The sequence below is a fragment of the Camelus dromedarius genome, chromosome 7, assembly GCF_036321535.1.
Source record: "Camelus dromedarius isolate mCamDro1 chromosome 7, mCamDro1.pat, whole genome shotgun sequence".
NCBI classification, from domain to species: domain Eukaryota; kingdom Metazoa; phylum Chordata; class Mammalia; order Artiodactyla; family Camelidae; genus Camelus; species Camelus dromedarius.
In genome coordinates, this window is record NC_087442.1 from 60,204,031 (window position 1) to 60,217,198 (window position 13,168).

The window sequence follows — 13,168 nt, forward strand, 5'->3', positions numbered from 1 at the left end:
TTTTGAGAGCACATTGCTCTGTAAACTCTGAGGCTGTCTCTCCCCCTAACTTGCAGGAAGCAGAATTATAACCAAAGATCATCCCTCACAACAACCTGTCATCTGTGTTCATCAGTATTCCGCCACAGAGAGGTTCTGGGTCAGAGCTTCTTTCAGGTCAGCCCTTCTTTGCTCTGGAGTGAAACAGAATGAAGAATGTCTTCCCAGAAGCCAAATGCAGGGTCGCTTCAGACGCTGGAGAATTTCCAGCAAGGAAGGGAATCAAAGGGTCAGGATGAAAATTTTACAGGCCAACTTGGAACAAACCACATCCTTTATTTTTTAATGTACTTTGAGATTTACAACTGATCCTTGACCTCTTGCTATGTACAACTAGAAATGCTGCATAGTTTCCTTTCCTGAATAGGAGATATTTATTCTTATATTTGAATTGTGTCTTTGAGTGTAACTTTCCCAGGGACTACATAAAGTAGGACGATGTGACTACTTTTTTATTTTAGATTTTGTGATTTATTCAAGAAATTAGAGATCATACATAGAAATTCTTGGGAACTTAGAAAAGTACTTTTTAATGTGAAAATATGTTTCAGTTTCCTAGGACTGCATTAACAAAAGTACCACCAACTAGGTGGCTTAAAACAACAGAAATTTATTCATGGTTCTGGAGACTGGAAGTCTGAAATTAAGGGTGGCTCCTTCTCAGAGTTTTAAGGGAGAATCTATTTCATGCCTCCTTCCTAGCTTCTGCTGATTGTCAGCAATCCTTGTGTGATAGAAAAGAACAAATCTAACTCCATATTAGATCTGATTGAAATAGCACTCACCAGTATGTAGTTATACATTTTTTAAATTTGTCTTGCTATTTTGGAAGTAAAAAATAATCTGTCTTTTTAAATATAAATGTATTTGATTATTAGAGATTGAGTACTTTGTAATTATTAACTAGTGGTATAGCTTCTTCAGTTAATTGTCCAAATTTTTGTCCTTTTATACTTTGAAGCCTTTCAGTGTTTACATTTATATGAGCCCTTCATTAAATTAATATTTAAGCCTATGCTCTCATAATTGCTATATATTTTTAACCAGTTTATTTTTATTTTTCTTTAATACAATAATTTTGACTATATATGGTCTAATTCTTCCTTTGTTCTTTTGTTGTTGTTTTTTTTCATTTTGTTTTTTTGGTATTGGAATGTTCCGCTCCCCTCAGTTTGCATAACTATCCAGATTAACTGTAATTTAACATTCAAAAATTTTTTAAAATGTTTAACATTTAATTCATGTGGTACTTACTGTGGTGTACTCATCAACTTAGGAAGAATTGATATTCTTACAGTATAGAGGCTTTCCATGTAGAAACATGGCCTGTTTCTCTAAATGGTTTTCTTTACATTTCTGTAAACTATACTTCCACAAAATTTGCAGCAATTTTCATTCTAGGGGAGAAGGGTAAATTATTTCTGGTGTAAAGTAACTTTTAATGAGAGAGGCTCTTCATGAACCTTCTAATGTATACAAGATGTACTCCAGAAGTAGTCTGAAATGGTAGCAAATGAGACAAAGAAAAATTTTAATTTTCATTGCTTGATAAAGAACAAGGACTTTTCAGATTTCATCTGTGGGCAAAAGAGACAGAGACTTGTGTGCACTGAGAATAGGATGAAGGGAGGACACAGGATAAGAATTGCACAAAAAGAGTGGGAGCTGGCCACAGAAATGGGCCAAGGGAAGGGATATTCCTGAAACCAGGTTTACAAGGGACTCAGTGCCCATCGGTATTAAATATTTTCTGTTCTCCCACACTCCCATAATGATAGTCTCATTTCATTACCTCCTAACAGGTAGAATCAATTTAATGAATCCTAGTTATGACACCTCACAAGGCCTTATCCCTCCCCCTCCCCAAATAAAATTAACCTGCCGCCAAGTGCCCATTTACTGGCTTAGCTGATCTTTCGTGATCAGTCATCATGTGGCTCCCTCTGCTGGGCTTTGCAACTCCCTACAGGCTACAAGTTGGCCCTCAGAAATCTCCTCCAAGGCATTCACATTCCCCCAAGTTCTATCATCTCAAAAGCTACTTGAGAGTCGGGGCAGGTTGCTGTCACTGCAGAAACTGTCACCTCTCCCTCTTCCCAGAGTCATGGAACCCACACCTCCACTTCATCCCAACCCCCAGCCCCAGCCTCCCTCCCTATAATGGGCTTGATTTCTTGCACAGCCTGTGTGTAAGTGGGGAGGTCACCGGTGAGATGGAGGGCCAGGCCAGAGCAGGGCTTTTCAGCCTTTTCAGATGTGCCTTTCCTATTCTGCAGTGAAATCCACAGATGCTATCATCTCCCTTTATACATAATCTTTTAAAAAATATTTATTTTTATATAATATAAAAATTTAAATATAATAAGTATATTATTATATTTACTGCCTAGTTAACATGTAAAGGCAAAAAAAGCAAGAATTATATAACTACATAGTTTTTATTGTTACAAATGATATAAATAAATTGCAATGATGTAGTATGAAATTCAGTATGTTAGTAACTATCCTAGATGACATGATGAAACGCTGATTTGCTTAAACCCATATATAGAACCCTAGCAGCCACACTGTGGAACTGACAGGTTATCTTGTATTCTGACACCACAAATGTCATTGCCATAATGAATGGTATTTCAAAATGAGGAAAAAGATCTTGGTCCAGTCTTGCCTTAGCATAGCTGCATTCCTGAAAATGTCCATATTTATTTACAGTTCAAAAGTATTTTGAGTTTATATATAAAATGGAATTAAGTTAGAAATCTACTATGTTACTACATCTAAATATCTATTATTACATCAGCACTAATCTAAGATTTTTTTTTTACAAATTATGAAAGAATTCAAAAATACAGAAAATATAACAGACATCTATATACCACTTACCATATTTGACAAATATTAACCTTTGCCATATTCACTTTGGTTTTCTTTTTTCCAAGATAAAATTTTATAGAAAAAACTCAGCTCATTTCTCCTTTCTTCCCTCCCTTTCTTTCTTTTCAGAGATAACGATTCTAAGGTTGATTTTTGTCATTCCCTTGTAAATTTTCATTCTTTTATCACTCATATATGTATCCATAAACAACATATATACTATCATTTTATGTTCTTAAAAACTATGTAAGTGGTACTGATTTTTACAACCTGTTTTTATCAGTCACATTATGTCTTTGAGCAGAGAGCTGATTTTTTCATTTCAACTGCTGAATAGAATTACAGTGCATACTTAAACTACAGTTTAGCAATTCCTCTACTAAATACAGTTAAGTTTTTAAGCTTTTTCATAATAACAAACACCTTTCAAATTGTACAGGAGCTTCTTTAGCGAGAGAAATTGAATTACTGGGTAGTAGTATATGAACATTTTCAACTATATTAAATTATACCTATCAGTGGTTATCTCAGTTTATATGTCAATCAGTAGAGTTTAAAGGTTCAAAGTCTTTTCCAACACTTGTTACTGTCACACTGTTTAATGTTTGCCAATTAGATGGTATAAAATGGTATTTCGATTTAATCTGCATTCACCTGGTTACCAGTAGAGTGTTTTCTCATATGTTTACAGGCAACAAGATTTCCACCTACGTGAATTGTCTAATAGCCTCTGCCTATTTTCCATTGGGTTGTTTGTGCTTTACTTATTTATTTTTCAGGCTATAAATAAGATCATTATGGAGAAAATGAAAAAACTTTATTGAAGGCAAAGGACTTAAATGGAAAGTTCTGTTATGTTCATCGATAGAAAGATTCAATATTGTATGGATGGCAATTCTTCCTGAACTTATCAATTCAATGCAATTCACATATTTTTTACAAAATTTTCATAGAGTAAGAACAAATCAATTTTGGGAAAAAGGAGTAAAAGAATGAGAAAGAAAGAAGAGATGATGAAGAAGAGGTATTTACCTTTCCAGATAGCCAAGCAAACTATAATTAACACCATTGGTGGGAATGTAAATTGATGCAGCTACTATGGAAAACTATGGAGGTTCCTCAATAAACTAAAAATAGAGCTACCGTATGATCCAGTAATTCCACTCCTGGGTATTTATCAGAAGAAAAATGAAAACACTAACTCAAAAAGATACATGAATCCCAATTTTCAGAGCAGTACTATATACAATAGCCAAGATATGGAAACAACCCAAGGGTACACCACCAAATGAGTAGATCAAAAGATGTGGTATATATATTATACATGTATACATATATAATATATGTATATGGAATATTACTTGGCCATAAAAAAGAATGAAATTTTGTCAATTGCAACAACATGGATGGACCTGGAGGGTATTATGCTTAGTAAAATAAGTCAGACAGAGAAAGACAAATACTTTATATTATCATTTATATGTGGAATCAAAAAAATACAAGAAAGTAGTGAATATAACAAAACAGAAACAGACTTACAAATATAGAGAAAAAAACTGGTGGCTACCAGTGGAGAGGGAACAGGAGATGGGCAAAATAGGGGTAGGGGATTAAGAAGTACAAACTAACATGTACAAAAAAATTAAGCTACGAGGAAATATTGCACAACACAGGGAATATGTGCTATACCTAATATAGCTATATAAAATATAGCTATTTTAATAGCTATAAATGGAGTATCACTTTTAAAAATTGAGAATCACTATGTTGTGCACCTTATATAACATTGTAAACTTACATAATATTGTAAATCAACTATACTTACATTTTTTAAAATGCGGTATTGATGCATGGAGAATGAAATATAATGCACAGCCTAGAAACAAATCTACTTACAGAAAGTATCTGGAATGACAGATGGGGCAGTACCAATCAGTGGAGAAATAAATAAATGGACTATTTAATAATAGCAATGGGACCAAACACTAACAATGTTTTAAAAGCACAAACTAGATCTTGCGTGTGTGTGTGTTTGTGTGTGTGTTAAATTTCAGGTAAATAAAGGCAAATGAAAAGCTCAACAATAAAATTCTAAAATAAAATTGTAGCAGTTGAGATTAGAGGGGAATAAGCAGCTCTCCATACTCAGTCACTATGTTTACAGAATACCCTCTCAGCTTATTAACTTTGATGGAGACAGTTTTATCTAAGACTTCTATTAGGTCTGTTAGATCCAAGCCTCCTATTAGATCTGAAACAGTAGGGTGCTATCTTCTTGAATCCTACACTTTCTGACTTTCCCTCCACCAATTTACCTTGTGTGTATTACCTCCGGTAAACCTGAGTTTGCAGTGTTGATTGTTTTCACTTCTCTGTTCAGTCTTTCAGCAGGCGAGAAGAGAGGTAGGGACCAGCTGAACAACGGCTGATGTTGTGTTTTCTTTCTGCTTTCTTTGTGCCTAACTTCCTTAAACATTCTGCATTACAGAGCCCACCACCTGTGTCAGGGGAACACTCTCAACATTTGAATTATTCCTTGACTTGGGGCCTTATGATTTGATATGATGCTCCAGCATAAATGTCTCTGGGAAGTGGTTTGTCTCATTCCTACATTTAAGTGGTCTCTTTTCCTCATCTTCAGTCCAGCCCCTTTCACGAAACTCTACATTGGAAGAGCAAAATGAGGAATCTTACCTTGTTTTCTGGGTTCTCTAGGGGTTCTGACTTTCCTTTAAGCCACCTACACCTTTGGTCCCAACTAGCCTAACACTGAACATTTCATCCACTCTCTGTAATGCTTTCTTTGATAATAGGGATCAAGTATTGATCTCAAGATGAATCAACATCTCAAGTTGAAACCGCAAGCATAATGTTGGACTTTTTCAGTCATCTAAGAAGTCGGCGTTTTGTTCCTTCCCCTGAACCATTCCATTTTAATATTGATACTTTTTAAAGTTTGTGGTAAGCAGTTAAAATATTACCTTGATTTTAGTACTGACAGCCTGTTTGATACTCTTTTAAAACATTTTAATCCGGTATAATTGTAATAGAAAAAAACTCCCACACATAAACAAAAAAGAAAATACTCTTTTTACTGTTTTAATCTTATGTCTTTTTTTGGGGGGGTGGGAGGCTTTTGCCACCATCTTTCCTTGAAGATTTGCCTAATTTTCTTTTGCACTTACATATCCTGATCTATCTTTTACTTCTACATTTGTTTCTAATTTTTTTGTTTTTATCTTTTTACCCAGTAATAGAGGATGACTTTTAATAAGTAATTTAAATAAACTTTTGTCATCGAGCAGCTATACATCTTTAAGTAGCACTGTCCACATGAGTGCCAGGCACTGGGAACCAGTATACAGGAATATGCATTCTCTATTTTCATAGACACATCTGCTTATCAAAAACCACATTTATGCCATATCTTCCTCTTGGATTAACTTATCTTAGTTCTTCAAAGCTGCTTTTATTAAATAATAAGGCACATGTTTTAAAAAAAAATCAAAGGAATAGAAGAACTTGGTTGACAATTTCCTAGAATGGATGAATTTACAAAGCCCCCTCTTTTAACTATGTCTGTTTTTAGACCTTTTGGCAGTTATCTCTCTAACTCCAGCTAATGTATTTATTTATCTATTTATTACCAAATTTAGATAGTATTTTTTACTTTCTGATATAAAAGCTAAGTTATTGTTTATTTATACTAAATCTCCTTTCAATATTTGATATTTTCACCATGTTTTAATTCTCCTGCTGAAATATTAAAACTTTATTACACTTAAGTCTCTACCCATGTATTTATTACATTATCTCTTATGAAATGAGAATATCCCCAAGCTATTTTCCTCCTGTACTTACACACCTCATTTCGGACAGCTATGATTTACATTGTCAAAGTTGTTAAGATTTTAATATTTTGTCCTACAACCTCAATCTAGTCTTCCATGTTTCGTCCATGGTTAATTACAAAATTTTCTGAATAAACAGCATTTAAATTATTATGATGTGGAAGCTGGGTTCTCTTTGGCCTCTTACTAGAAATGCAGAAATACGATCCAGACTACAATGTGGCCAGTAATTTCCAACCAGGGTTGGCTGGCTTCACACACGGCTCCTCGTCTAGAAGGGCCTCACACTTGGTTCACTGCTTTGCTGTCACCGCCGTGAAATTATTAATAATATTTTTTAATAAGAGATCCCACATTTTCATTTTTCACTGGATCCAACAAATTTTGCAGCCTGTCCTTCCCTTAACCCACATGGGAAAAGCTAAACTGGGTGCTAGCAGCCAGTGCATGATATATCCTGAATCCCCTGCACAAAGAGAAAAGTTTTAATTTGCTATCTACCAGAAAAGGAGAAAAGGCAGGTTAGTAGCTAAAAATTCAAAATTTAAATGCTGCCTGAAAGATTCTCTCTCAGTTGGAGCATGCTGGGGTCCTACAGTGGTGAGCTGACCCATATGCTCGAGGTGGGCAGCATGGCTGAACAGGGGGTCAGTGCACGTGCCTGGAGGGCAGCACTTAATGAAAATAAGGAACTCATCCCACTGTTTATCCTACTTCTCCAAATTTATTAATTTAATCTGGGGTTAATCTTGTGTTTATTTCCAAAAATAATAAAACGGATCCTTCTAAAACAATTTTGACTATTGTTTTGATTTTGTAATCATTAAACCATGTTTTTTTAAACTGAAGTACAGTTGATTTACATTGTTGTGTTAGTTTTGGGTGTACAGCAAAGTAACTCAGTTATACATACACATACATTTTTTTCACATTCTTTTCCATTATAGGTTATTAAATATAGTTCCCTGTGCTCTACAATAGGTCCTTATTTATCTATTTTACATACAGTAATTTGTATCTGCTACGCCCAAACTCCTAATTTATCCCTCTCCCCTTCCCCTTTGGTAACAATAGTTTGTTTTCTATGTCCATAAATCTATTTCCTGTTTGTAAATAAGTTCATTTGTATCATCTTTTTAGATTACACATATAAGAGATATCATACAATGTCTTTCTCTGTCTGACTTATTTCACTTAACATGATAATCTCTAGATCTAGTCAAGGTTGCTGCAAATGGCATTCATTCTTTTTTATGGCTGAGTAATACTGCATTATATATATATATATGTATGTGTGTGTGTGTGTGTGTGTGTGTATAAAAATACACACCACATCTTTATCCAATCATCTGTCAATGGGCATTTAGGTTGCTTCCATGTTTTGGCTATTGTAAATAGCGCTGCTATGAATATTGGGGTGCATGTAACTTTTCAAGTCAGAGTTTTCTCTAGATATATGCCCAGAAGTAGGAATGCTGGTTCATATGGTAAGTCTATTTTTAGTTTTTAAAGGAATCTCCATATTGTTCTCCATAGTGGCTGCACCAATTTACATTCTGACCAACAGTGAAGGAAGCTTCCTTTTTGTCTACACCCTCTCCAGCATTTATTACTTGTAGACTTTTTAATGATGGCCATTCTGACTGGTGTGAGGTGATGTCTTATTGTAGTATTGATTTGCATTTCTCTAATAATTAGTGATGTTGAGCATCTTTTCATGTGCCTGTTGGCCATCTGTATATCTTCTTTACAGAAATGTATATTTAGGTCTTCTGCCCATTTTTTACTTGGGTTGTTTGTTTTTTTGATATTAAGCTGTATGAGCTGTTTGTGTACTTCGGAAATTAATCCCTTATCAATCTCATCATTTGCAAATATTTTCTCCCATTCCGTAGGTTGTCTTTTTGTTTTGTTTATGGTTTCCTTTGCTGAAAAAGCTTTTAAGTTTAATTAGGTCCCATTTGCTTATTTTTGCTTTTGTTTCCATTACTCTAGGAAATGGATCAAAAAAAATGCTGCTGCGATTTATGTTAAAGAGTGTTTTGCCTATGATTTCCTCCAGGAGTTTTGGAGTATTTGGTCTTTCATTTAGGTTTTTAATCCATTCCGAGCTTATTTTTGTATATGGTGTTAGAGAATGTTCTAATTTCATTCTTTCACATGTAGCTGTCCAGTTTTCCCAGCACCACTTCCTGAAGAGACTGTTTTTCTCCACTGTATACTCTTACCTCCTTTAATTGACCATAAGTGTGTGGGTTTATTTCTGGGCTTTCTATCCTGTTCCATGGATCTATGTGTCTATTTCTGTGCCAGTACCATACTGTTTTTTTAAACATATAGTTTTTAAAATTTATTTCTATGTACTTACCAGACTGCAGCGTTTTAAACATCTGCCGAATACAGAAGGTGGCCAAGCTAGATCCCTAGAAGAAACCTTCTTTCTTTCTGATCTTCTTATCCCTCCTCCCTTTCCCTTGCACCTGCTCCGCGGGGTTTGGAAACCATCATTACTAAGATGGATAAGAAGGAGTGGAAGTGCTAGGTGAGGGAAGAGTCGCCCCCTTCCCCAGCTGTGTGCTTCCAGTCTGCAGCAGACTTGAGCAAAGGGAGAGATGAGGCTCCTCAAGTTTAAATCAAGTTTGAATTATTCGCCCTGAATGTTCAGCTTTTGAACTGAAACTGACTTGTGAGATTTAAAGTGACTGTGTAATATTTTCTTACCTAAGAGTTACCAGAGAAGACATGGATCCACCTGAGTTTTCCTCCCACAGTAAGGGAGAAAACAGATCCTCTGAATAATTTAAAGAGACACTGGAAAACAAAAATAAAATTGTTTTATGAATGCATCCCATGTATTTTGCATGATCCAGTTAACAGTTGTATGTCTAGTAAATTTTTCAGGGAGGGAAACTTTCAGCATCTCTTCTAAGAACTCAAATATTGTATACTATTTTAAAATTGTCATCATACATTAAAAATAATATTTAAAGAGTGCAGAATTCTTGGTTAATCTTCTCCACAATATTTTGTAAGTTGGTTTAACTCTTTTTCTAATACCAAACACCATGGAGAAATGAGAGCCCATCAGGTTTTTTGTTCCTTTAGGAGCAATCTACTTTTTGTTTGTCTGTTTTGTTAGTGATAATGTAAGCTTCTTTCCTTCATTTATTTATTCATTGAGGTAGAGTTGACTTACAATATTATATTTGTATCAGTTGTACAACACAGTGATTCAGTATTTCCATAGATTATACACCATACAAAGGTATTATAAAATCCTAACTATATTCCCTTTGCTATACATTACATACCTGTGACTTATTTATTTTGTAACTGTTCATTTGTACCTCTTAATCCCCTTCACCTATTTTGTCCCTTCTCCCCAGTGGTAACCACTAGTTTGTTCTCTGTATCTGTGAGTCTGTTTCTATTTTGTTATGTTTGCTTGTTTTTGTTTTTTAGATTCCACATGTAAGTGAAAACATACAGTATTTGTCTTTCTGTCTCTGTCTGACTTATTTCACTAAGCATCACACACACAATGGAATACTACTCAGACACAAAAATGAATGAAATCTTGCCATTTGTGATAACGTGGATGAAACTGCAGGGTATTATGCTAAGTGAAATAAGCAATCTACCCTTTATTTATTCCCTTGTTAGTATACTTTTACTATTTCTTATTGTTCAACATTGGTATTGTATTAAAGATATATCTAGGTTCAGATTATTTTTCATTTATTTTACCAGGAATCAAACCTACCCACTTAAACTCTACATAAATGTGTTCTTTTTAAGACAAAATTTTTTTCTTCTACTCTGTTTTTAAGTATTGATCATATTTGAAAAGGTGACATTTCATTATGTATTGAAAGTTATAAAATCTTTTTTTGCTTAAAATGTTCATCACCTACCAACTATGAAGTTACATTGATAAGAAAGCCCCCCTCACAATTTTTTAAACCCCAGTCCTCAAGAGCATGAGTGAAATCATTGTAAATTACTCATGGCTTTCTTTCTAACATCACCATTAAAAATTACATTTTTCTTAGAAAAAGTGCTAAAACAGGGTGAACAATAGTTAGTCTCATGGGTGACAGTGGCCTGTAATATGCGTGAGAACAGAAGAAAACATGGAGAAAATATTAACATGGGTTATAATAGTATGGATTTGAGAAGGAATTTGCTTCACTTTCTTAATTTCAGGTAGAAATTTAGAATCCTCTGCAGCTGCTTGTTTTGTCTGAGAAGCTTTCATCCTCATCAGCTTGAACTTTGCCTGCCTCAGTTCAAAATCATACTAGGTTTTGTACAGGCTTTTGTGCAGCAAAAGACAGCACATTTGTTCAGTGTTCTTTCATGAAAATATTAATAATGTCTGCTATTTTTCAAGCACTCACTAGGAGTTTTACATATATTGTCTCGCCCATGATTAACAGTAAGCATTCCTTTGAAACATCTATTATTCAAAGATGAGACTTCTTTTTTCATATTCAGGGCTTTTCATTTTCTGTGAATCCTGTGATTGTTTCTCAAGTCTGCTTCTTTGTCAAGGATGCAATTTTGTGCAGTGTCAAGTTTGTTATTAACTGTCACCAAAGCATATTTTCAGCAGCCTGCTTTGTTCTAGTTTCAATTTTGCCCTTTCAATTTACAATCTATGGCAAATATTTTTTCCTGTATCTCTCATAGTCTTGTCTTAAATGAAATCTTAAATGAAACACCATTTCTTCTAAGGCGTCGTTTCTGTATATCACATTCTCCAAGGCCTGGAGTTGAGAGCTACCTTCTTCTAGATCAACAGTGGTACTCCTGATCCACTACTGTCTCACCCTGTGTACAACCCCTCATGCCTTAAGGTTTAGGTCACCCATTGAGGTTACTCTTTATCCCTCCTTATCCTTATCTACCATCTCACAAACTCCCAGTCACTCTCTCATTTTCACTGAACCTGTAAGTATCTGGCTCAGTCTTTCTTTTATCTCTGTCCTGACAGCATCCTGCAATATCTTTGCAGATGACCCATCCAACACATTGGCACTCACAATTCCTAAATCTTCTGGGGTAGATTGTACTACCATTACCAAATATCTTAGTGGTCCGTCTTGCAGTGCCTTCCCTGTTCCCTGTTTAAGGTTCATACAGTATGGCAGTTTCTCAAAAAGTTAAACACAGAGGTACCACATGACCCAGCAATTCTACTTCTAAGTATTTACCCAATGGAAATGAAAACATATGTCCAAACATTTGCACATAAATGTTCACAGAAGCATTATTCATAATAGCCAAAGCGTGGAAACAATCCAAACATCCATCAACTGATAATGGATAAACAAAACATGGCATATCAATACAATGTAATATCATTCAGCAATAAAAAGCAACGAAGTACTAACAATTGTTTCATTTAGAAGCCAGATACAGAAGACCACATATTGTATGATTCCACTTATATGAAAAGTCTAGAATAGGCAAGTACATAGAAACAGAAAGTAAATTAATGTTTGCCTAGGACTGAGGTCATAGGGAGTAGGGGTTGAAGGAAAATCGAGGGTGACTGCTAAGGGTTCAGTTTTCTTGTTGGGTGATAAAATGTTCTAAAATTGATTGTGGTGGTGTTTGCATAATTCTGTGAAAATACTAAAAGCCATTGAACCACACATTTTTAAATGGGTGAATTGTATGTAAGTGAATTATATCACAACAAAGCTGCTAAGGAACATATGGCCAGTCTTGAGCTGACCCCTGAGTTTCAGACCTGTATGTACAACTGCATTCTGAACAAGTCCATCGAGTACTAAAACGTAAGACATCCCAAACTGAACTCTTTTTCTTCTTAATCCATCCTCTCATTCATATAAGCTATAGTTCAATAAATAACAATGCTAAGGCCAAATCAAACTGATTCAGCAAATCAAACTGAAAGTCAGAAATGCACCCTCCGTTCCTCCTTCTCATCCCCCTGCCCCTTCTCATCAATCACCAAATATTGGTACTATTCCTTCCTACCCTATCACCACCGCTTAGTTTGTACATTTGCATTTTCTCCAGGCTCTCATGTGCTCAGATACACCCTCCATAATTCTGAGAGTAATGGATTTAAAATGTGTATATGACCGTATCACTTTCTCTCTTAAATCCTGCAATAGCCCACTTTTTATGTGATACGGTCTAAGCTTTTAATCATAAGAGACAAAGCCATCCAAAATCCAGCTCCTGCCTCTCCAGGCTTCTATTCTGCCACCCCTTGTCTCACACCTTGTTTTCATTACTGAGCCTCCTGTAGTTCTGTGCAAACACCTACACCTACCTTTGCTTATGCTGTTTCCTTGACCTGAAATGACCTTAATTTCTTCTTGGACTGATTACCTTTACTCCTCCTTCAAGAACCAGTGCCGTGTCTT

The 13,168-nt window shown here is 35.2% G+C and overlaps 1 protein-coding gene across 1 annotated transcript in view; it reads right to left on the bottom strand.

Annotated features, from left to right (window-relative positions):
* ASB4 (ankyrin repeat and SOCS box containing 4) overlaps window positions 1–9,571 on the bottom strand; it is a 31,173-nt gene extending 21,602 nt beyond the window's left edge. The window contains exon 1 of the mRNA XM_064487555.1: window positions 9,486–9,571. The gene's annotated coding sequence lies outside the window, so the exon portion shown is untranslated. The remainder of the gene's footprint in view (window positions 1–9,485) is intronic.
* Between the last annotated feature and the right edge of the window lie 3,597 nt (window positions 9,572–13,168).